The sequence below is a fragment of the Osmerus eperlanus genome, chromosome 17 (assembly GCF_963692335.1).
Source record: "Osmerus eperlanus chromosome 17, fOsmEpe2.1, whole genome shotgun sequence".
Lineage (NCBI taxonomy): Eukaryota > Metazoa > Chordata > Actinopteri > Osmeriformes > Osmeridae > Osmerus > Osmerus eperlanus.
Window position 1 is genome coordinate 6,455,458 of NC_085034.1, and position 6,794 is coordinate 6,462,251.

Sequence of the window (6,794 nt, forward strand, 5' to 3'; positions counted from 1 at the left end):
GAAGATGGGCTTGGATGTGACAGAGCGCTGTCAAGCAGCACGGTGGTGGCTCGGGTTCTCCTGGAGCGACTGGATACCCACGGGCAGGAGGAGAAGAACAGAGGGCAGAAAAGGAAGGGATTGAGAGAGAGAATGTGTCATACACAGAGAGAGAGAATGAGAGAGGGTGGGAGAGAGAGAGATAGAGGGAGAGAACAAGGGAGACAGAGAGAGAGAGAAACACAGAGAGAGAAACAGAGAATGTTAGAGAAAGAGAGAGATACTGTGGTGTAAGGCAATATAATAACTTTAGTACCGTGAGCTCCATATTTATGAACACTTTACTGTGAGGGCTTTTAACAAGCCCCTAGCGCATGTATATAGCCTACAGTATCCTTGATCTCAGAACATGGAGCTCTAATATTTCTCATTTATGTTGTCTGTTTTATTTGTTACACAAGTCTATGTTTCTGATTACTTTTTAATTCCTCAGATCTGAAGATGAGATCTACTGGTAATATTTGGCACTTGGGTTTGAAGGACTATAAGGGTATTGGATTCTCATGTTCCTCTATCTCCCCACCTCTCTCCCCTTCAAGCTACAGTCAGGTGACCTGCACATGCTCTCTACGGGGTCATTCAGCAGTGTGCACTCTGACAGCATACCAGACAGACCCCTGAGGACACACACACACGCACACACACACACCCTCCCTCCCCCCAGCTTCCCCCTTCCCTTGGACTCCCCCCCCCCCCCCCCCCCCCAAGTGCTTTTACATGTTCAGGAAGTGAGGGCTACATGTGAGGCTCTCTGATCAGGAAGTGAGGGCTACATGTGAGGCTCTCTGATCAGGGGGCAGCTGTCTGGGGCGGGCGCCTGACAGCCTGTGCAATTAGATCAGAAGCACAGAAAAAGCACCGGCCGCCACATCTATAAGATCCACTTCCTACCCGGCTGACAGGGATAATTAGGAGGTTAAGTCGTTAATCTTAACATTCTCCTCAGCTCCAGTCATGAGCTGGGTAAACATTGGGAACTATACAGCATAGGCAGGTGGTGCAGGAAAGACCTGCGTGTGTGTGAATGTGTGTGTGTGTGTGTGTGTGTTTGAGATGCAGCTGTCAGGGCGCTCTCATGCTAACCGGTTTTGAGGATGATGGTTGATCTTTGACCCGTAGATCATAGAGGTTAACACACACACGCACACACACACACACACACACACACACACACACACACGCACGCACACACACACACACACACACACACACACACACACACACACACACGCACACACACACACAGAGAGCACACATCTTTTCTGCTTTGATGATGTAACCTTGGGGTGGGCAGCAGCAGGGCTGCACTGGAAGGCTACCACAGTTTGATATCAGTCACGAGTGCAGCTTGATTAATCATAGATAGAACAGTTGCATCCTCAAGGCTACAGAAGCTCTTTGTTCTCTGGTGAAAGACCCTTTTATCTCTCATTGGGGATCCTAGATCATGTATCATTCAGGAACTGTAAGTGAATTAGTCTTTGTGAAACATGGCAGAGTTTCTCCAAATCATACTGTAACTTAATTTTCCTTTTACTAATTCAATACAGGAAACGAGAAGCTAAAAATAATATGATGCCCTTGTGTGTTTGAACTTCTCTATTTTGTGGAAATCTGTTACTAAAGATTGGCTGCAATCAGGTCGGGACTGGGACTGAAAAATGGCCCAGGACTATGAAACACAGACCGGCCCATGACTGTGTGTTATTATAATATATATATATATTTTATGCCGCGGACGTTTGACTGGACGTTCGGGGAAATCTCCCGACTCTCCCAACGGCCGGTCCGAACCTGGCTGCAATCTATTCAACCGGTGTTGGAAGCATCCTGTTAGTTTGGAACTCATGTCACAGAATGTGGTGCAGTAGAATGGAAAAGCTTGTTACAGTACTGTATGTATGTGGATATGTGGGTGTGTGTGTGGATGTATGGGTGTGTGCGTGTGTGAGCGAGTGTGCATTTGTGAGGTGTGTAGTTATGGGGGTGAGACAGAAAGTAAACACTGGAGCGACACTGTCAGGCTTGTTACCTGGGAGGGTGGCAGGTGGTGTTAAAAGGTGCGGTGCTTCCAGGGCTTGGCCCACACTCACTAACATACTGCGGAGTCTACACTGTATGTATTTATATATGTGTGTACATGTCTTTACCTGCTTCTCTCTGTGAGTGTGTGTGTGTTTGTAAGTCTCTGTCTGGGAGTGTAAGTGTTTCTTGTTTCCTTGTGTGTGTACAGACATTTGTATTTGTTTGCTTCTCTGTAAATTCAGCCTCGAAATATTTACATTTACATTTTAGTCATTTAGCAGACGCTCTTATACAGAGCGACTTACAGTAAGTACAGGGACATTCCCCCCGAGGCAAGTAGGGTGAAGTGCCTTGCCCAAGGACACAACGTAATTTGACACGGCCGGGAATCGAACTGGCAACCTTCAGATTACTAGCCCGACTCCCTCACCGCTCAGCCACCTGACTCCCATATATATATATTTCAATGTTTCTTTGCGGGTGTCAGGATCGCCTGCAGCAGAGGAGACCAGATACTTCTCTTCTCACCTCCCCTACTGACAAGCTGAGGGTAGATGCTTCTCCACTCTCCTCCTTTACGAACAAGCTAAGGTGACCACAGTAATGATCTCAGAGGACGTGGTAGAAATGATGCCTGCCTTGGATGAAGAGGCTGTCAGTCTAGCACCTGCTCCTCCCAGGTCTGTGTTCAGCTCTATATAAATAGCTTCATGCTTTCAGAGTCCTTCAGATCCATTACTCAGTGGCGGACATGAAAAGAGACGTTGCTTCTGTCTCTCTTTTATCTCCCAACATAGGAACCTGATAGAATACCTTCCAAACTTAGTTTGAGTATAACAAAAATACATGTGTCCATGTGTCCAGTCTAGGAATTCATGATCTGGAATACATACATGTTTCTGCAGACACGTTTCACAGATAAAAAGGTGCTCGTTGGGCAGAGGTACAGAGTTTGCTTGGCTGTGTCGTGTTCCAGCCCTGCATGATCTCATAGAAGGAGGCAACTTCACATGCTGACAGCTACTGTCACCCAGACCCACTTAACATCAGCGCCTGCAGACGGCTTCACAGATCCACAGAATCAGGAGCATCACAGCCCTCACAGTCCGGCTGAACAGAAGGACTGTGTGTCTGCCTCACCTGTACTGTTTCTCTGTGTGTGTGTGTGTGTGTGTGTGTGTCTGTGTGTTTGTGTAGGTACAGGATGTAGGTGTGTGTGTGTGTGTGTGTGCGGCACCCATCAAACGACCTGTCTTCTTTGTTATCAGCTTCGAGACCGGCTTTTATTGTTATGAAGGCGTGCCTCTTCCTAATGAGACATTCCTGAGACACGGAGAAATGGTGACTTCTTGGCGTTCAGGAAGTGTAGTCATCCCTTTATTATAAAGGTGGTTTGCCGGCCATAAAGATCATTCACTCCTTATCAGAGACACAGAGAGAGACCGACAGAGAGAGACGACAAAGTCTCCGCAGTGACGTGAGGGATATATGAGACCGGCTGGAGTGATGTCTGCAGTTTCAGATTCCTAGGAAGTGAGCAACACAGCAGGTTTGGGATTGATTACTGTGGAAGACAATTATCAGGCTATCAAGTTTGCCTGGAGGGACGATGTGTTGATGTTATGGAGTCATAAGTCCTGGAGGTAGAACGTGACTCTGCGGGGGTTAGTCGGAGGAGTGTGTGGGAGAGAGGAGATGACAGGAATGGTGGCACACTGAAAGGAAGGCCACACTTGATTCTGGGTGACATTACCTATAGGTTACATTGAATTACACTATACATGATGAGTGAATAGGCATCTGCAAAACATACACTGGGAGCTCACACAGAAGGGCAGATGCACACACATACACACACAACACACTATTCACAGTATACTCTTACCCAAACTACAAAATAGCCCAAAGGATGGAAGGAAACAGAACCTCTATTGTGTCTTCATGCACAATGTAGCTCTACTTTGATAACACAAGCGTAGGATTGGAGACGACAGTCACTATTTCCTCTTTTGGAACAATCTGGATGTTGCTAGGTTTCTCTCTCTCTCTCTCTCTCTCTCTCTCTCTCTCTCTCTCTCTCTCTCTCTCTCTCTCTCTCTCTCTCTCGCTCCTCTCTTCTCTCTCTCCCTCTCCCCGTCCCGCTAAGTCTCTCTCTCTCTCGCTGTTCTTCACCGTCAGTCTTCCAGTTCTCAGAGAGAGAACACTAGGAACTGAAGTGAACAGAGAATCTATTGAATTAAACGGACCGTATTATTAATTGAACTCCCACGCATGATTATAGGGTGCTCTGTTTTTCTCACGCAGTATTTGAGGTTTGTTTTAGCAGATAAGTGTGTGTTGTCAAGTGAATGATTTAATAAAATCACTTTGAATTACTCATAGCCCATTGAAAGAGTTTTCATTGTTTTCGATGTCACCTCTATGACAAGCACATGTACTGTACTCTACAAAACAGTCTAATCCTAGTAAAACCTCGTGAAAATTCTTAATTTTTGAGACAGGCATTTTTAAAGGACACATACAGAAGGCTCTAACTCTCACAGTCTCTAACTTTCACATTTCACAGGGCAAGACACTCTTGACACTGTCATAAAAAGAACTGAAGTAATTCCCTATTATACGCCACAGAAAGCCTGTCATTCAATCCTTTCTCAGCAGTTCATTACTTGGCTCTCCTCTGAGGAGAACCAGAGAGTGTAGTCATAGCCAGACTCCATCCAGAACATTCTGTGCCTGAGGGGGAAGCCAGATACTTAGACAGGTAATATTCTGCTATTATATCAACTCTGGCCATATGCAGGTGCTGCTGGAGAGACAGGGAAGCCATGCTGGTAGGCGGTTCCAGCATACTGAATGCAAATGTGTGATGTGTGGTAATTAACATTTCCCCAGCGTTAGTGACTAAGGCTCAGGGCTAGCAGCAGAGATCCACAGAGACTTCTCTCAGAGCGCTAATGAAGTCCACACACTTGAGCCGGAGCTTAATGGAATAGAGCTGAGCTGAAATGGTCTGTGGAGGGGATGTGTTAGCGTCCGTTGAGGAGTGTTGAGCTATCTTACCGCACTGCTACTGCTGATATACCATATTCTTACAATATGATGACTTTTACCCTGTTTGCTGATGATTAGATGGTGAACATTGGCTCACCTATTATAACAGGATGACCTGGACTGGAATTGTGAGGAACAGAAGCTTGTTTGTGTGACAAACCCTGTATCTCCCGTATCTGGTGTAGATTTCCTGTGTAGTTCTGGGTCTATTCTCCCAGGATACTCTGCTCTAATCTTTCAGCGGTGGGCTCTCTGGTGCTTGAAGGTTGATGATCTCTGAAGCTGAGAGACTGATAATGAATGCAACCCAGCGCAAAGACGCACAGGAACAGATGATTCAGTCTCTCATCAACCATGATGGTGAATCAGGCCAGCGGTTGCTCTTTCTTTCTTCTCTTTGTCTCTGTGTATGTATTTGACATGCATTTTCTGTACTTTACGTCTCTCTCCATCTCTCTCTCTCTCTCTCTCTCTCTCTCTCTCTCTCTCTCTCTCTCTCTCTCTCTCTCTCTCTCTCTCTCTCTCTCTCTCTCTCTCTCTCTCTCTCTCTGTCTGTCTGTCTCTGTCTCTCTCTCCATCTCTCTTTCTCTTGCACCTTCTCTCATGTATTCATCTGCACATTAACATCTTTACATACTGTAATGTAACTCTCATAAGTAAAGTACCTCCTGACAGAGGCCTACCGCAGCAACCTTTCATTTCCAAACACTCAGCTGTGTGTTGTTCTCTCTGAATCCCTGTTGCACTGCCTCTGCCTCGAGACAGATGAGCTCCTTCCCTCCCACGTTTTCATAAACTACCTCTGCCACCTCATCCAGAGATGCAGAATGACTGGCTCCTCCGCAGGCGAGATGTTTGATGAGGACTTTGCTGCAGACTGCCCTCTCCATCCATCTCTCCCGGCCCCCCCCCGGATCGTTATCGGGTCCTCATCCATTTGGGGGGGCGATGACGCCGCCGGGAGCGATGGAGGATGACGTCGCTGCAGCGGTTGTTTATTGACACCGTCAACGCTCCTGTGGTGGAGAAGAGAGGCTGGGACTTCTCTGATTTGTGCTGTTGATGTGTGTGTCTCTGTGTGCCTCTGTGTGCGTACGAGGGTGCCCATGTGCATAAGCTAGCATACACTGTGTATGTGTGTGTGTTTGCATGTTGGAAGAGTACTGGGATTGCATTTACATGCATGTCAGCATATTGGTGGAGAATGCAGGTTGTTGGCTGGTCTCTCTATGCACACACTGGTCTGATGGAAATCCTGTCTACAGCCCATGCATACCAATATCCTCCTCCATAACCGTTTTGTGGAGAGTCAGTGGGCTCTTGAGCACACACGCACAGGCACACACACACAGCTTACACACACAGCATACACAGGTACACACACACCCCACACATATACAAACTCAGGCACACACACACTGCATACATACACAAACACGCACACCCACAAAGCCTCAGCATGATTCTCCAAAGACCACTCTGATGTTGAACAAAGCAAAGATTGGCTGTAGTAATTTACAAAGTACAAAAATAACATGGCATCAGATAATTGGACTGATGTTGGAACATGTATGGCAATCAATTCCTTGTGTTTATTGTTCTGTGCCTCCCATGTTAATGTTCAGCTGGATGTAATTATTTTAGCGTTGGCTAATTAAGAATGCTACGAATGAAGTATG